The sequence below is a fragment of the Azolla caroliniana genome, unplaced genomic scaffold, assembly GCF_043228905.1.
Source record: "Azolla caroliniana isolate FFs.n. ecotype wild unplaced genomic scaffold, voAzoCaro1.0.p SCAF_22, whole genome shotgun sequence".
Lineage (NCBI taxonomy): Eukaryota > Viridiplantae > Streptophyta > Polypodiopsida > Salviniales > Salviniaceae > Azolla > Azolla caroliniana.
Window position 1 is genome coordinate 3,132,313 of NW_028230457.1, and position 18,284 is coordinate 3,150,596.

At 50.4% G+C, this 18,284-nt stretch overlaps 7 non-coding genes across 7 annotated transcripts; all 7 read left to right on the top strand.

Moving 5' to 3' along the window:
* Window positions 1-6,798: 6,798 nt before the first annotated feature.
* On the top strand, window positions 6,799-6,879 carry TRNAL-AAG (transfer RNA leucine (anticodon AAG)). Its single transcript has one exon. It is a non-coding gene; the product is annotated as a tRNA-Leu (tRNA).
* Window positions 6,880-7,364: 485 nt separating this feature from the next.
* TRNAL-AAG (transfer RNA leucine (anticodon AAG)) lies at window positions 7,365-7,445 on the top strand. Its single transcript has one exon. It is a non-coding gene; the product is annotated as a tRNA-Leu (tRNA).
* Window positions 7,446-7,930: 485 nt separating this feature from the next.
* On the top strand, window positions 7,931-8,011 carry TRNAL-AAG (transfer RNA leucine (anticodon AAG)). Its single transcript has one exon. It is a non-coding gene; the product is annotated as a tRNA-Leu (tRNA).
* A 465-nt stretch (window positions 8,012-8,476) lies between these two features.
* TRNAL-AAG (transfer RNA leucine (anticodon AAG)) lies at window positions 8,477-8,557 on the top strand. The gene has a single exon. It is a non-coding gene; the product is annotated as a tRNA-Leu (tRNA).
* A 465-nt stretch (window positions 8,558-9,022) lies between these two features.
* Window positions 9,023-9,103, top strand: TRNAL-AAG (transfer RNA leucine (anticodon AAG)). Its single transcript has one exon. It is a non-coding gene; the product is annotated as a tRNA-Leu (tRNA).
* Window positions 9,104-9,264: 161 nt separating this feature from the next.
* On the top strand, window positions 9,265-9,345 carry TRNAL-AAG (transfer RNA leucine (anticodon AAG)). Its single transcript has one exon. It is a non-coding gene; the product is annotated as a tRNA-Leu (tRNA).
* A 161-nt stretch (window positions 9,346-9,506) lies between these two features.
* On the top strand, window positions 9,507-9,587 carry TRNAL-AAG (transfer RNA leucine (anticodon AAG)). The gene has a single exon. It is a non-coding gene; the product is annotated as a tRNA-Leu (tRNA).
* Window positions 9,588-18,284: the final 8,697 nt, after the last annotated feature.

Sequence of the window (18,284 nt, forward strand, 5' to 3'; positions counted from 1 at the left end):
AAATCCAACTCTCATTATCGATGAAAAATGAGCAAGCTTTGTTTTGGTGACGAGTTGATTAGACAATAGGATAGGTGGATGAGGTCGCGGGGTTGGTCTAAGGCAATAGATTAAGGTTCTAGTTCGAAAGGGAGTGGGTTCAAATCCACTCTCATTATCAATGTAAAATGAACATGTTTCGTTTTAGTAAGGAGTTGATTAGACAACAGGATAAGTGGTCGAGGTGGTCTAATGTGGTAGATTAAAGTTCTAGTCTGAAAGGGCCTGGGTTCAAATCCCACTCTTATCATCGATGTAAAATGAACATGTGTCACTTTTGTGACGCGTTGGTTAGTCAACACGATAAGTGGATGAGGTAGCCGAGTTGGTCAAAGATGGTAGATTTAGATTATAGTCAAAGATGGTAGATTTAGATTATAGTCAGAAGGGCGTGGGTTCAAATCCCACTCTCATCATGAATGTAAAAAGAGCATGTTTCGTTTTGGTGATGAGTTGATTAGGCAAGACATGAAGTGGATGAGGTTGCCGAGGTGGCCTAGGACACTAGATTAAGTTTCTACTACGAAAGGGCGTGGGTTCATATCCCATTCTCATCATCGATGTAAAATGAACATGCTTCGTTTTGGCGACAGGTTGATTAGGGAACACGATAAGTGGATGAGGTGGCCGAGTTGGTCTAAGATTAGAACCTCGATTAAGGTTCTACTCCGAAAAAGCGTGGGTTCAAATCCCACTCTTATCATTGGTGTAAAATGAACATGCTTCGTTTGGGTTGATTAGACAATACGATAGGTGGATGAGGTGGCCGAGGTTGTCAAAGGCGATAGATTAAGTGTTGAGAGACAAGCTCAACATCGGCCGGATCGGTTGAAGAAGCCAAGGACCGGATCGGTTGGGACCGATCGGTTAGGCCGAATGCGTAAACCGGTACGCAGACCGGTGCGTAGGTAGGGCCGGATCGGTGCGTAAACCGGGAGGCCGTTAGGAAAGATATTCCATGAGGAATATATTTGGGAGTTAGTGTAGAAGCTCTTAATGAGCATTGAAGTACTGTCAGTACTTCTGTCAGTCCTTCTAGAACTTGTATAAAAGTGTTCATTGAACACACATATGTATAGAGTGGTGAATAGAGATTGAGTTTGTTTTTCTTGAATATAGTTCGTGTGTTTTCTCTCTCTCTCTCTCACTCTCTCTGTCTCTCCCGCGTATACTGCGTAAGCTCAAGCTCTCCATTAAACTTGAGTTTTCTTCCTTCTGTTCGGTCTTCATACTTGCTTCCGCACGCTACTTTTTACATGGTATCAGAGCGCGAGGGTTGAGAACCTCTCTGCAACCGACACAGCTTGACGAAGAAGAACAAGAAGAACGATGGATAGAGGCATGGCGAGCTCGCTTCCAACAGAGAAGCTCGACAGAACCAACTACGCGTCTTGGTCCTACAAGATGCACCAGTACCTGCTCGGGCACGGCTACTGGAGTTATGTCGAAGGAGCTAATGACGTGGCACCCGAATCGACACACAGAGACTTTCCATCGTGGGAGCAATCGGCGAGCAGGGTATTATACTGCTTCGTGTCGTGTGTGGGCGAACAACTATTGAGCTATGTTCGGGATGCAAAGACGCCGAAGGGTGCGTGGGAAAATCTGAAGAAGATTTTCGCCGCGAGCACCACAACCAGGAAGCTTCAGCTCCGACAGAGTTGAGAAACCTACGACAACGCGACTTGTCGGTGGCAGACTATACCTCGAAGATCAAGGATATCTGCGACTCCCTCGCCTCCATAGAGGTGAACATCGAGGAGGGCGAGATGGTCCAGATCTGTCTCGGAGGTTTGGCGTCAAAGTTCGGAGCGTTCCGAATGGCTGTGTGTACCCGGGAGAATACGCCGTCCTTTTTCGACTTACAGTCAATGCTCCTGGTAGAGGAGAACCACACGGGTGCGTCTACAAGCCCACACACCGACAACAGAATGTTTTACATGGAGGGAGATAGGCCCCGTGGACGTGGAGGACGAGGCGAGTCGGCGCGCAATGGAGGCGGCCGACGAGATTAAGGAAGAAGGCACCGAAGTGATGCCGATAGCAACTCCGGACCCTTCGGAAACAGGGGGAGTCGAAGCGATGAGAACCGGCAAGGGAAGGTCATCGCGGAGTGCTGGTACTGTGGCAAGAAAGGCCACAGGGTAAGTGAGTGCTCGAAGAAGCGCGCCGATTTGGAGAGAACTGGTTCCGGAAACGGCTCCGGACATACCGACAAGGGAAATCGGCAGCGATCACACTACGCCGAAGACTCCGGGAGAGCCAGAGAAGGGTCTGCCTTCATGAAGAGACACGAAGCAAACTCAATGAAACAGACCACCCCGAGATCGGACGAGGTGTAGTACGTAGACTCCGGAGCGTCAAACCACATGACGAGCCATAAGGAGTAGTTCTCGTACCTTGAAAAACCGATACAACCTGGAGTAGTCGCAACTGGAGACGACACTCCGCATCCGATCGCGAATGTCGGAGAAGTTCCCCTTAGCCATGTTGGGCAGAAAGGGAAACTCATGAACGTGCTGCACGTTCCGACAATCACGAAGAACTTGGTCTCGGTCGGACAAATCGTCGACCAAGGGATGGAGGTTCGGTTTACACACCTCGGGTGCTTCATTGAGGAAGAAGGCCGTGTGATTGCGCAAGGGCGCAGAGACGGGAGGATGTTCATCCTTGACTCCACTGACGGCGGCACCGCAATGTTCGCGAAGGGACAAAAATCTGAGTCGGACATCGACTTGTGGCACAAGCGGATAGGCCACGTCAACTACCAGCGGCTTCAAGATCCGCAATCGAAACATGTAGTTTTCGGATTGCCCAAATTTAGTGGTCGAAAGGCACAAATTTGTGAAGCATGCCAGTGCGGGAAGCAACACCGACTTCCTTTCCCAAACGAGTGAAACCAGAGCCGGAACAAGCTCGACCTTATACACTCCGATGTATGGGGGCCGACACAAAACGTTAGTCTTGGCGGGAGCCGATATTTCGTCTCCTTCATCGATGACCACACGCGGCACACGTGGATCTACCTCATTGAGAGGAAGAGCGAAGTCTTCGACTGTTTCCGGGACCTCAAAGGGTTCGTGGAAACGGAAACGGGACGAAAGATCAAGTGCCTGCGGTCGGATGGCGGGAAAGAGTACTTTTCCGGTCAATTCAACAGTTATCTACAACAAATGGGAATTCGGCGCGAATTCAATTGTAGATACACGCCGGAGCAGAACGGCGTGGCCGAGAGGAAGAATCGGTCAGTTGTGGAAGCGGCACGGGCAATGCTGGAGGAGAAGAGCTTGCCCAAGTTCTACTGGGTCGAGGCGGTAAGGACTGCGGTATACATCCAGAACCGGATCGGAGACAAAGTGTCGGCGCACGAGCTATATTTCGGAACAAAACCGAACTTGCGACACTTGAGGGTGTTCGGTAGCATTGCATATGTGCATGTACTGAAGGAGAAGAGGAGGAAGCTGGACGCAAAGGCCGAGAAATGCATTTTGGTCGGCTACTCGGACGAGCAGAAGGGTTATAAGTGCTATAACCCTCGCACCAAACAAGCGCGTGTTAGCCGCGACGTTGTGTTTGACGAGTCCGCGTACTGGTACCAGCCCCCAACTCCGAACCCCGACTCCAATCCGAGCTCTGACGATGAGGTCAGCGAGGCCGAGATACCTCTGGATGAGTCCGAAATCGTGACCCGTGAAGAGAGTCCGATTTCACTCCGTTTAAGTGGATCGATTGGACGACTGAGTTGGTACGACCAGTCCGAGGAAGAGCTAGGGAGTAGTGGAGACTCGGCCGTGCATTCCCCGCGCAATAAGCCGAGGAGACGGCTTACGCGCAAAGAGAAAGGGAAGAAGAAGGTGTCGGTTCCCGGCACGGATAGGAACGAGTCAGACCGACGCGAGTCCGACTCCGAGGGAACCGGTGACGAGTCTTTAAAGGTGAAGTCCGCGTTGACCGAGAAGGCCTCGACATCGGCTGATGTGAGATTACGCCGATCTACCCGCCAGAAGAATCCTGTTTTACGGTTCGGATACAACGAGTACATGGCGCATCATTATGCGTACATGACTCGTGTAGAGGAAGTGCGTGAGCCGGAGAGCTACGCAGAAGCGGCTAAAGACGCGAATTGGCGTGCCGCGATGGAGGAAGAGATGCACGCATTGGCGGAGAACGAGACCTGGGACCTGGTTGACGCACCAACAGGGGTAAATCCGATCAGGTGTAGGTGGGTGTACAAGGTCAAGTACAACATCAATGGCTCGGTCAACCGGTACAAGGCTCGGCTAGTGGCAAAGGGCTACGCGTAGAAACACGGCATCGACTACGATGAGATGTTTGCGCCGGTCGCGAAAATGACGACCGTCCGTGTTTTGCTCACAGTAGCTGCGGTGAAGGGGTGGCACTTACATCAGATGGATGTAAAGAATGCGTTCCTACAAGGTGACCTTGAGGAACAGGTGTACATGGTACAGCCCCCCGGATTTCACTCTGGAACGAACTCCCCCGGATTTCACTCTGGAACGAACTCCTCGGCAGTATGCCGACTGAAGAAGTCCCTTTACGGACTGAAGCAAGCCCCGCGTGCCTGGAACGCGAAGATCACGCAACAACTGCGTCAGATGGGCTTCGTCACGTCAAAATCAGACTCTTCCCTGTTCATCTGGAAAGGTGGACTCGGACCGGTTAGTATTTTACTATATGTTGATGACTTGGTCATCACCGGCGCCGACCTAGGTGAAATCGATCGCGTGAAGCTCCAACTTGCGGCATCGTTCGACATGAAGGATCTGGGGAACCTTCATTACTTCCTCGGGATCGAAGTGATCCGTACCCCTGAAGGCATATTGATCAGCCAACGTCATTACGTGCTGAGTATGCTCTTCAAATTCGGGATGGCCGACTGTAAGTCCGTCTCGACTCCTCTAGACAGAACCGTCAAGCTTCGTCCTGATACGTGAAAGGTATGCGACCCGACGAGGTTCCGACAAATTGTCGGAAGCCTCATATACTTGACCATCACCTGACCCGACCTCAGTTATCCGGTTGGAGTGATCAGTCAGTTCATGGCACGACCTTCCGACGAGCACCTTCAGTGTGCGCAATGCATACTTTGGTATGTCAACGACACTAAGGACCGGGGACTGCTATATCGGACTGGTGCAGCCATGCAGTTAGTCGGCTACACCGATGCTGATTGGGCTGGGAACGCCACTGATTGCCGATCCACGTCCGGATACGCCTTCTCCCTCGTGAGTGCCGCGATTGCGTGGAGCAGTAAGAAGCAGCCGATAGTTACACTGTCGAGCATCAAAGCTGAGTACCGAGGAGCGGCTGTCACGACATGTGAAGCCATATGGTTGAAGCGGCTACTTAAGGACCTGCAAGGGGAGGTGTCAGATCCGACGACGATCTACTGCGACAACCTCAGCAGCATCCAGCTCGCAAAAAACCTCATTTTTCACGCACGGACCAAGCACATTGAGGTGCACTACCATTTCGTCCGTGAGCGTCTCCTTTCCGGTGAAGTCGAACTTCAGTACGTTTCGATAGATTGGCAGACTGCCGACATCTTCACCAAGCCTCTTGGTCTGGACAAGTTGTGGCAATTCTCAGGTGCGCTTGGATTGCGTCACCTAGACGTGCCAAACTTGAGGGGGAGAACAGTCCCGAACGACCAAGCAAGGCAGCAAGAAAGGAGTGGAGACCGCGACACCGAGTTGGTTGACTCGGTTGTCAAGTTTGACTTCGGATCGGCTGAAGAAGCCGAGGGCGGACCCGTGGAAAAGTCCGGAAGCGGACAGAAGGGAAACAGCCGAAGGAGAGAGCCAAAGCCAACCACGCATGGGGAAGATGACGCCATCGAGGGCGAGAAGACCGAAGACAAGTTGGAGACAGCCAACTCGGACGAGGGCGAAAACCAATCGGAGGTAGCCGAGTCGGTTCAGATGTTTGATTCAGATACGCTGAATCAACCAAGGCCCAATCGGAAGAAAAGGCAGCAGGAGAAGCGTCAACACCGCAACAACAGAAGAGTTGATAAGGGCCACATGAGCAGACAAGCCGACTGAAAGGGTCGAAGCGCGCGGAGTCGAACAGGTCGAGGAGCGCGAGCGAGGCGTGAAGCCAAGAGGAACCAGAGCTGTGAGCCCGAAGATCCCGAAGAGCCTCAAGTTGAGCTTGAGGGGGAGTGTTGAGAGACAAGCTCAACATCGGCCGGATCGGCTGAAGAAGCCGAGGACCGGATCGGTTGGGACCGATCGGTTAGGCCGAATGCGTAAACCGGCACGCAAACCAGTGCGTAGGTAGGGTCGGATCAATGCGTAAACCGGGAGGCCGTTAGGAAAGATATTCCGTGAGGAATATATTTGGGAGTTAGTGTAGAAGCTCTTAATGAGCATTGAAGTACTGTCAGTACTTCTGTCAGTCCTTCTAGGACTTGTATAAAAGTGTTCATTGAACACACATATGTATAGAGTGGTGAATAGAGATTGAGTTTGTTTTTGTTGAATATAGTTCTCGTGTTCTCTCTCTCTCTCTCTCTCTCTCTCTCTCTCTCTCTCCCGCGTATACTGCGTAAGCTCAAGCTCTCCATTAAACCTGAGTTTTCTTCCTTCTATTCGGTCTTCATACTTGCTTCCGCACGCTACTTTTTACATTAAGCTTCTAGTCTGAAAGGGCATGGGTTGAAATCCCACTCTCATAATTGATGTAAAATGAACAATTGTCGTTCTGGGGACGGTTGATTAGGCAACACGATAAGTGGATGAGGTGGCCGAGTTGGTCTAAGGCGCTAGATTAAGGTTCTAGTCCGAAAGAGCATGGGTTTAAATCCCACTCTCATCATCGATGATAATAAGCATGAATCGTTTTAGAGACGAGTTATTAGGCAATACACTATATGCATGAGGTGGCCGAGTTGGTCTAAGGATCTAGATTAAGCTTTTAGTCCGAAAGGGCATGTGGTCAAATCCAACTCTCATCATCGATGTAAAGTTAACATGCTTTGTTTTGGCGACGAGTTGCTTAGGGAACACGATAAGTGGACGAGGTGGCCGAGTTGGTCTAAGGTTAGAACCTAGATTAAGGTTCTAGTCCGAAAACGCGTGGGTTCAAATCCCACTCTCATCATCGGTGTAAAATAAACATGATTCGATTTGGCGATGGGTTGATTAGCCAACACGACAAGTGGATGAGGCGGTCGAGTTGTTCTAAGCCGCTAGATTAAGGTTCTACTCCAAAAGGGCGTGGGTCCAAATCGCACTCTCATCATCGATATAAAATGAACAAGCGTTGTTTTGGTAACAGTTGAGTAGGCAACACAATAAGTGGATGAGGTGGCCGAGTTGGTCTAAGGCGCTAGATTAAGGTTCTAGTCCGAAAGGGCGTGGGTTCAAATCCCACTCTCATCATCGATGATAATAAGCATGCATCGTTTTGGAGACGAGTTATTAGGCAATACACTATATGCATGAGGTGGCCGAGTTGGTCTAAGGATCTAGATTAAGCTTTTAGTCTGAAAGGGCATGTGGTCAAATCCAACTCTCATCATCGATGTAAAATTAACATGCTTTGTTTTGGAGACGAGTTGCTTAGGGAACACGATAAGTGGACGAGGTGGCCGAGTTGGTCTAAGGTTAGAACCTAGATTAAGGTTCTAGTCCGAAAACGCATGGGTTCAAATCCCACTCTCATCATCGGTGTAAAATAAACATGATTCGATTTGGCGATGGGTTGATTAGCCAACACGACCAGTGGATGAGGCGGTCGAGTTGTTCTAAGCCGCTAGATTAAGGTTCTACTCCGAAAGGGCGTGGGTCCAAATCGCACTCTCATCATCGATATAAAATGAACAAGCGTTGTTTTGGTAACAGTTGAGTAGGCAACACAATAAGTGGATGAGGTGGCCGAGTTGGTCTAAGGCGCTAGATTAAGGTTCTAGTCTGAAAGGGCGTGGGTTCAAATCCCACTCTCATCAGCGATGTAAAATGATCATGCTTTGTTTTTGCGACGGGTTCATTTGGGAACACGATAAGTGGATGAGGAGGCCGAGTTGGTCTAAGCCGTTAGTTTAGGGTTGAAATGCCACTCTCATCATAGATGTAAAGTGAACATGCTTCGTTTTGGCAACGAGTTGATTAGGCAACACGATAAGTGGATGAGGTGGCCTACTTGGTTTAAGGTTAAAACCTAGATTAAGGTTCTAGTCCGAAAATGCGTGGGTTCAAATCCCACTCTCATCATCGGTGTAAAATGAACATTCTTCGATTTGGCGACGGGTTGATTAGCCAACACGATAAGTGGATGAGGTGGCCAAGTTGTTCTAAGCCACTAGATTAAGGTCCTACTCCGAAAGGGTGTGGGTCTAAATCGCACTCTCATCATTGATGTAAAATGAGCAAGCATCGTTTTGGTAATGGTTGATTAGGCAACACAATAAGTGGATGAGGTGGCCGAGTTGGTCTAAGACGCTAGATTAAGGTTCTAGTCCGAAAGGGCGTGGGTTCAAATCCCACTCTCATCAGCGATGTAAAATGATCATGCTTTGTTTTTGCGACGGGTTCATTTGGGAACACGATAAGTGGATGAGGAGGCCGAGTTGGTCTAAGACGTTAGTTTAGGGTTGAAATGCCACTCTCATCATATATGTAAAGTGAACATGCTTCGTTTTGGCAACGAGTTGATTAGGCAATACGATAAGTGGATGAGGTGGCCTACTTGGTTTAAGGTTAAAACCTAGATTAAGGTTCTAGTCCGAAAATGCGTGGGTTCAAATCCCACTCTCATCATCGGTGTAAAATGAACATTCTTCGATTTGGCGACGGGTTGATTAGCCAACACGATAAGTGGATGAGGTGGCCAAGTTGTTCTAAGCCACTAGATTAAGGTCCTACTCCGAAAGGGCGTGGGTCCAAATCGCACTCTCATCATTGATGTAAAATGAGCAAGCGTCGTTTTGGTAATGATTGATTAGGCAACACGATAAGTGGATGAGGTGGTCGAGTTGGTCTAAGGCGCTAGATTAAGGTTCTAGTCCGAAAGGGCGTGGGTTCAAATCCCACTCTCATCATCGATGTAAAATGAACATGCTTTGTTTTTTGTGATGGGGGTATTAGGCGCTAGATTAAGGTTCTAGTCAGAAAGGATGTGGGTTGAAATCCCACTGGCATAATTCATGTAAAATGAACAACCGTCGTTCTGGGGACGGTTGATTAGGAAACACGATAAGTGGATGAGGTGGCCGAGTTGGTCTAAGGCGCTAGATTAAGGTTCTAGTCCGAAAGGGCGTGGGTTCAAATCCCACTCTCATCATCGATGTAAAATGAACATGCTTTGTTTTTTGTGATGGGGGTATTAGGCGCTAGATTAAGGTTCTAGTCAGAAAGGATGTGGGTTGAAATCCCACTGGCATAATTCATTTAAAATGAACAACCGTCGTTCTGGGGACGGTTGATTAGGAAACACGATAAGTGGATGAGGTGGCCGAGTTGGTCTAATGCGCTAGATTAAGGTTCTAGTCCGAAAGGGCGTGGGTTCAAATCCCACTCTCATCATCGATGTAAAATGAACATGCTTTGTTTTTGTGATTGGGGTACTAGGCGCTAGATTAAGGTTCTAGTAAGAAAGGACGTGGGTTGAAATCCCACTGTCATAGTTAGCCTCCGGATTGTACGCTGTGGTGAGCAAGAGTTTAATCCCTAGCCAGTCAAACAGCTCTACCGCCTCTTGCGCGTCCAATTCTCCGTAGTCGGCCACGATCTTACTTATGCACCCGTATCGGCATACCACTTCTTCAATCAGAAATCGGCACACGGCCGCAGTCGTTTTGTTCTGCAATGCTCGGTCTTCCACCTGGTTCATCAGGTTCTCTCGAACCAGCACAAGATACCGTATCTGCCCTACCCCAATCGACATCGTCACCAGATCCACCATCCACTTAAAGTGGACGGTCGGAGGGTAGGTCGGGTGCAGCTCGTCCCGAGGTCGGACTATGGAGTGCACCTGACAGCTTTCGCAAGTCGTCACGAACTGTTGCACGTCCCGGTATAGTCCCGGCCACCGGTACTTCCCCTTTAGCTTCTCGAATGTGGCGCGCGTCCCACGGTGTCTGGCCCAAGGATTCTCGTGGTATGCCGTCAGCAATTCTTCCTGTTCCTCTTTCTTCGCCACCACTCGGAGCGGGATGCCGTTTCTCTTCTTCGGGTGCTTCCATATGCTCTCGTCCTGTAGGAAGAATTGGTACACTTTCTTCCGAATCCGGTTGGTCTCTTCCTTTGTCCACGCCGCGTCCGGTGTCATTGTTTTTAGGAACCTGCCGATGTGGAGCCACTCCCCGTCGTACTTGCTCTCATCGAATTCGTTAAGCGCCGGAGTGCTCCCCTTTCTTGTTGTTACGTAAGCCGCCTCGAAGAAGTCCACGCCGACTTCCTCGTCCTCCGAAACCATGCCGTCCTCATCATCGAACCTCGCTCTCGAAAGCATATCGGCCATGGCATTGTCCTTCCCGGAAATGTGTCGTATTTCCGGATTCAGGGACTTGATGTACGCTATCCACCTGAGCATTGCCATGTCCGACGTCACGCATCCGGAAACCATGCCGAGAATTGGTAGGCAGTCCGTCTCGATTATCACCTCTGTCCCGATCAGGTAGTCTTTATTGGCCTTGACCGCCGAAATGATACCCCAGAGTTCTCGTTTAACCTGGGCGTATCCGAACTGGATGGGGAACCTCGCGCTATCGTCATGCTCTTGGTTGATCACCCATCCGATCCCAGTCGAAATCGTGTCTACGGTCACGTAAATCAGAGTGGCTTTGCCGTAGACAGCCTTTCGGTGTGCCGGTGCTGCGGCAAGTGCTCCTTTCATCTTCCGAACCGACTCCGTATGCTCGTCTCTCCACTCGAATTTACGCCCTTTCTTCAGCAACCCATAGAGCGGCTCCGCGACGTGGGCGTAATGCGGGATCCAGATATGGTAGAATGCACATGCTCCCAGGAATCTCCGAACCTCTGTAACCGAATTGCAGTCTTGCTTCATCGTGGAGATGGCCTCCACCTTGGCCGGAGACGGTTTTCGACCGTATGGCCTGCATAGGTGTCTGACTACCAGGATCTCCGGCTGTCCAAAGGCTGATTTTTCTCTGGAGAAGGTGAGCCGCGTGCTCTCAAGTCTATGTAGCACCTTCTCGCAGTCGTGGATGTGATCCGTCATGAACCTCCGACAACCTTTGACCGGCGAAGGCCTCCGCGAACTCGTCTATGGTCGGTCCGATTCTTGCGTTCCGAATGGTCACCTTGTTGACCGGCTGCAGGTCTTGAATAAAGCGCAACGTGCCGTTCTTCTTTGGCACGGTAAACCACCGATTCGAGTATGGGGTACTAGACGGTTCGAGGATGCCCATCTCCACCTTCTGTTTCAGCAGCTCCATCAACTTTGGGATGTGAGCTCTGGGTACATGCGGTACTATGAAGATCACCATTGGTTCCACAACTGTCGGGTCTACGCACCCGATCTCCTCCGGTGAGAATGTGAAAGCCTTCCCGTGCCTCCCGAGCATTCTCCGAAACCGGTCCTCTTCCACCGGCAGTAGAAAGCCACCCCCACCGATCTTGAGCTTTCGTAGCGTTATGTCGGTGAATGTGTGTCCTATACTGGCCGAATCTCGTAAACTTGGGTCCGATGCGACCCCCTTTATCCGTAACTCGCTGCCCTCCGGCAACGGTGCCGCGACTGGCCTCACCTTTTGGCCCACTGTCTTGTACTTCGTATCCACTCAGGCCGTCCGATTCGACTCGAGTCCATTACCGAAGTCGGCGATGACTTCGTACATGTTTTCCGAACTTACCGGAATCGTCCGGTCCTCATTAAGGCCTTCTCTGAACACCTCCCGTAACTTCCCTAAGGTGTCGTCAAAAGAGACCACCTCCACGGCTCCGTTGATTTCCTCTTCAGGGCCGAGGACTCCACATGCCCGAAGTCGCTCCTCTGCCCACTTCTTTTCCCGGCCAACTACGTCAACTATTATGCAACCTCCGCTATCAGAGAACCAAAATTTCCTACCTATGGTACATGTCTTTTTGCCTATAGTACATCGGTGGGGTTTTTCCGGGGTGTCCGGACTATCGCAACCCCACGCCTTGATAGCCCTCTCTAAAAATCCGAGGGGTTTTTCGCCACCGAGGGTCTCGTGGTTATGCTCATGGTTCGGTCGCACCGTCAGGAACTGGACCGAGTGACGCCCTTCCTGGCTCTTGACTCGTGCATATGCCGAACCGTTGTCCAACATCTTTGTCTCCATCTGTGCCGCCGTGATGTACGGTTCCCCGAGTATAACCAGATGCGAGGACGTCTCCTGCATGAAGAAGTGCTGATTGATCTCGACATCGCCAATTTTCACTCGTACATTTGGGCAGGCTCCATGCAGTTCTTCCGTGGCACGCGTTGTTGCCCGTATTTTCCACCCATGCTTGGTGTTGATCGGCCACTTCCCCTTCTTGTAGAAGTCCGTGGACATCAAGTTGATTTCTGAACCGTGGTCCACCAACGCCACCACCGACTCCTGAACATCTCCGATCTTAACGGGGGTCTCCGTGGTTGCTCTGGCCCAATGTGGCCTTGAATAGTGGCTCTCCGCCAACTCGTCTTCTAGAGCCATGTCTTCTAGGTGCGTCTTTCACACCTCCACCGGCTTCTCTGGTTCCGGCTCTGTCGAAAGCCTTTTCCGCTTCACCAAGTCCACTATGGAGTCGTGGAACTCCTTCTTGGCAATTCCGAGCACTTCCCTCAGTGGTAGCTCCAGTTTGCTGTCGAGGATACGTTCCTCGAGGACCTTTCGCAAGTCCGTGGTCCTCTCGATCTTCGTGCTCAATCGGTACTCGGCCCTCTTGGTTTTATCCGGTGCGCCGGTCGCACCTGCATCATTCTGCTTTTGCCCGAACCGGGTCTCATACCGTTATGAGGGTCCGCCCCCTCCGATCTTACCCGCACGCTTGTCCTCCACTAGAATCTCGTAGTTTTGGCAAGCGGCTTCAACGAAGCCTGTGTTCTCCTCGACCGGGTCACTCCACCTAGTTGCCTCCCGGACTCGTCTTTCTGCGTGGTCTGCTTCCTCTTTCCTCAGTCGTACGCCGGCGAGGCCTTCTAGTATCAACGACCAGAATCAGGCTTCCTTCGTCTTCCGAACTTCATCACTTCCGACCTGGATTCCAGCCGATGCCGAGTAGTGGACGGTCTCCGCGTGACGAGCCGCCGCTTCTTCCATCAGCCGTTTCATACCCCCTCGTCCGACATTCAGATCCAGGGCCCTTTGGGTTTTGCTAGCGTGCACCCGACCGTTCCATAGGTACACCACGTTAGCTCTTATCGCTTCGGCGAAGTCCCCGCAGTCCTCTCGGGCGTGGCCGACCGTGTCGCACCACAAGCACCGGTTCCCAGTCGGAGGCCTTCGGTCACGAACTTGTTCACCGCCATCCCTCCGTGCTTGTGCAATCTGGAGGTCCCTCACCATCTGAGTCAGCTCCTCCAAAGCCACTCCTCTGGACGAGCCTTTGACCATGCTGGTCGAAGTCGAGCCGGTCTCGAGCCAGTCTCAGGTCTCTTCCCTTCGCGCCGATGGGGGTACCTCGACCTTCCTTGTTGCAACAGAACCTGCCCCCGTCAAGCCTTTATTGACCCACTCACACCGTTTGTCGAAACGGCCGCAGAATCTCTTTACCACGGTCTAGTCGGTTGTTAGGCCGTCATCGGTCTCCAATAGGAAGCCCACTTGCTCCCGGTCCCTTACGTCCACCAATCTAAGGAACAATAGGACACGACTTGTGTCCAGTACGGTCCGGTCTGGCGCCGAAAGACGTGTGAAGCGTTCTTCAAACTCCCGAAGGAGCACCGACGCGTTTCTCCCCTTTTCGGGGGTCCTCACCCATTCCATGAAGTCCCGCTTCGATAGCCAAAGCGCGTCATCAAGCCCGTATTTTTCAAGGATCCGACCTTCAAAATCTTCCCAGGTCTGACTCTCAGCCCGTACGTCAAGTACTACTGTGTGGATGCCCGACATCGCCACCCGAGGGAATCCGGCCAGTCGCCTGTCCTCCGGGATGTCCCTCATCACCATTTCGGCTCGGTAATCCTCCAGATAGTTTGTGGCGTCCTTCCCACCGAACTGAACAATCGTGCCGACGACTGCTTCAATAGCCCTATCGAGGGCGCCTGTGCCTTCGCGCTGTCGTAGTGTAGGTTGCACACTATGTGGAAATTATATTTTTGTCCCTCCGGATAGAGAATGGAGTGCTCGGTGAGAACCGGAAGAAAACGGCATACCGGCAAGGAGGAAAACGGCATACCGGAGGAAAAACGGCATACCGGCAAGGAAGAAAACGGCATACCGGCAAGGAAGAGCCGGATAAAGAGACATAAATGTAAAAAAAAGGAATTACTCACTACTGCGCAGGGCGTGATTCGAACTCTGCACCTCCACGTTGACACACCCCAACCTTACCATTACATTAAATTATCTTAAGTGTTTTAAATATAGATTTAATATGTATAAGACCTTTATTTATGCATACCTTTATTAAAAGGTAAATCGTGTATTTTTTTAATATATGAAAAAGAAAAAAAACACGAGACACTAAAAAATAACTCATGCACATCTAGCGTGCATGAGCCCTATACTTAGGAAATAAATAAAAAAGCATCACATGCACATTTAGTGGACATGAACACTTTTTGTAAAAAAAAAAGCATGAAGCCATGCTTAGCTCTTCTTTCCTTATATAAGGAGGAGAGAAATATGTAAAGGGTTGTTGATTATTTGGATTAAGAATTAATCAATACAAAAATTACTCGTGGGATTCACGATTTATACATCTACTTCTCTCTTAACACCTTAAGTACCAATTAATATAGTATACTCGTGTGATTCACGAGTTTCTTATCTTTCTCTTTGCTATTTACTCATAATTAATCTCTATCTCACGAACTTCTTTCTCCTAGTCCAAGACCTCTGTGGTTCCCACCCGACTCACGCAACGATCCGGAGCCGAAAGGCACGACACAGTTGGTGAACCCGACGTGAAGACGGGTGGCAAGGAGATGGAGGCTCAACAAGCTAACAATATGATGGCGATGTTCGAACGGATGCTTCAAGAACAACGCACGATGTCGGAGATTTCGGCATCAGTAGAGCGGCTCGTGCAACGCAACGGGCAATTTAATGGTAAGGATGTGTCGCGATATTTGCAGGACTACAAGGCGGAGATGCTCCGGTGCCGGGCTTCGGAAGGACTGCAAGTGACATCCTTTAACCGGGTGGCGACCGACGGGCTTCAAGGGAGTATCCACGGGTTGCAACAACAAAATCCGACGTGGGAAGCATTCGAAGAGGCGTTAAAGACCACGTTTGCCATCGAGGACTCCTCCAAGGCAACGCGGAGGGGATTCGAGGATTGGGTGGAAACGTCAGGTAAGGGGCTGAAGGTCCTCGAAGTGTTTTCGACATTCGAAAGTCGGTTCGGGAGGTTGTCCGCGAGAGATCAAACTATTCTTGCACCGGACAAAGTCATCATGTTTTTGCGAGCTGTGGACGTCCGGGACCGGAAAGATCTCGGAGTGCTTCTTGAGGACACGACCACCGAAAGCGGCCTCACCGAAACAAGTACGAATCGGCCCGGATGGGGCATCTACGTACACGGCCGTAACCGGAGGAATGAAGAAACAATACCGACAAGTGGAGGATAAGTTACGGTCGGCATCAATAATAAAAGAAGACGAAGAAATCGTGGGAGTGATCGAGGAAGTGTTCTATGGGAATACACTACAACGGCTTGAAGAGCTTGCGGAAGATAAAAGCCAAGGGAACCGGGTAGTCCCGGTGGAATCGGTCGAGATGTACGAGATCGTTGCGAAAATGGGGCCGGATGCGCTCCGCAAAGAAGAAGCAATGGTAAGTACGAAATACAAGACCGTGGAGAAGAAGGTGAAACCGGCCGCGGGACCACTACCCGCCGATAGCGAACAAAAGAAGAAAGAAGTCTCGGGAGATCCGACACTTCGGAAGTCTGTGGATATCGGACATGCCTTCACAGATGAGACCCGGAAGAAACTTCGGATCGGTGGAGGTGGGTTCCTCTTACAAGAAGAAGAAAAACGGTTTCGAGAGATGTTGGAGCAACACGGCAAAGCATTCGCGTTCACATTGAGGGAGATCGGATGCATTGATCCAAAGATAGTGGAGCCGATGGTGATTTTCACGATTGATCATGTACCGTGGAACCTGAAGCCGATTCCGGTGCCACGGGCGCATATTCCGAAAGTCATCGACTTACTCAAGGAGAAGGTGGCGATGGGGATTCTAGAGCCATCGAGTGCTCCGTACTCAAATCGATGGTTTACGGTTCCGAAGAAGAATGGGTCACTCCGATTCATCCAAGACTTGCAACCGGTGAACAAGGTCACGATCCGGAACTCGGGAGTCGGTCCGATAGTGGACGAATTCGCGGAAGCTTTTGCCGGACGTGCGATATACTCCATCGGGGACCTATACTCGGGGTATGACCAATTCCAACTAGCCGTGGAGAGCCGAGACATCACTACCATGCGGACACCGATAGGACTAGTTCGAATGTGCACACTACCACAAGGAGCGACAAACTCGGTTGCACATATGATGAACGCGATGAACAAGGTGCTTCGAGATTGCATCCCGGAGATAACGATGCCGTTTCTAGATGACATTCCGATGAAAGGATGCGCGGTGGAAGAAAAAGATGAGACTATGGATGATCGGGGATGCCGAAAGTTCGTGGTCGACCATATTCATGATTGCGAGAAAGTGTTGCGAAAGCTAGAAGATGTGCACCTAACACTTTCCGGGGAGAAATCGGCATTCGGGCAAGAAGAAATATTGGTGGTCGGACATCTATGTGGACCCTACGGCCGAAGACCGTCACCAACAAAGATCGATGCGATTCAAGCTATGAAGGAAGTATGTGAGTCAACATCGGAAGTCCGAAGGTTTCTGGGTGCGTGTGCATTCTATCACATATGGATTCCGCACTATGCACATATAGCGGACCCGCTCTATCACTTGTTGCGGAAAGGTAAGAAATTCGAGTGGAAACCGGAACACACTAAAGCCATGAGGAAGCTCAAGAAGACACTATGGAGGGCGGAATCACTTAAGAAGCCAAGCTACGAGCGGCCAATCATAGTAACGGTTGATACAAGTCCAACCGGTATCGGGTGGGTCATCAATCAAGCCGACTCGGATGGTTCGCGGTATCCGATCCGATTTGGAGCAAAGGTCCTCAACGAAAGGCAACGCGGATATGCACAAGTCAAAAGAGAATTGTGGGGAGTCGTGTCGGCGATAAAATCGGATCGGAATTATTTGATCGGAGCTGAAGTGGTGATCGAGACGGATTGTCTTCCGATACTCGGGATGATGCGGTGTTGTACGATACCGGATGTGGCTATGCTAAGGTGGATTGCATATGTCAAGTCACTTAATCCGGAGGTTCGACACATCTCGGGGAAGGACAACGCGGTAGCGGACATGTTATCGAGGGCGCGGTTTGAAGACGACATAACCGAATCAGATAATGAAGAAGTTTCCGAAGACTACTTCACGTCAGAACACATATGCCGAGTGAACGTGATCCGAGAATTCCGGGAAGAAGAATACGAGGGGGAAACCTTGATGATCGGGAAGATGCTACAAGAGGTCGAGGATTCAACCAATGATAAAGAAAGGAGAGCCGAGATCCGAAGGAAGAAGAGGCAAGTCCAAAAGTTCTTCTTGGAAAACGGTTTAATATGGAGGACGCCGAAAAGACCGGATGGGATACCACTTCGAGTAGTCGGGACGAAAGAGCAACGAAACCGGATAATGTCTGAGTTCCACGAATCCGATTGGGCTGGACATCGAGGAACATGGGCAACTTTTGTGAAAATCAAGCAAAGATATTGGTGGAAGAACATGTATAAAAATGTCGCGGAGTTCACAGAAAGCTGCGAGAAATGTCAAGTCTACTCCGGGGTCCGACACCGAGATGAGCTGCATCCGACATTCTCACCGACAATCAACTTCAAGTGGATGGTCGACATTGTAGCTATGCCGACCGGGATTGGACAAAAGAAATACTTGGTGTTAGCTCGAGAAGATCTCACAAACCAAGTTGAAGGTCGAGCGCTTCGGAGGAAAACGTGTGCCGCGGTGTGCCAATTTCTTTTGGAAGAAGTGTTTTGTAGGTACG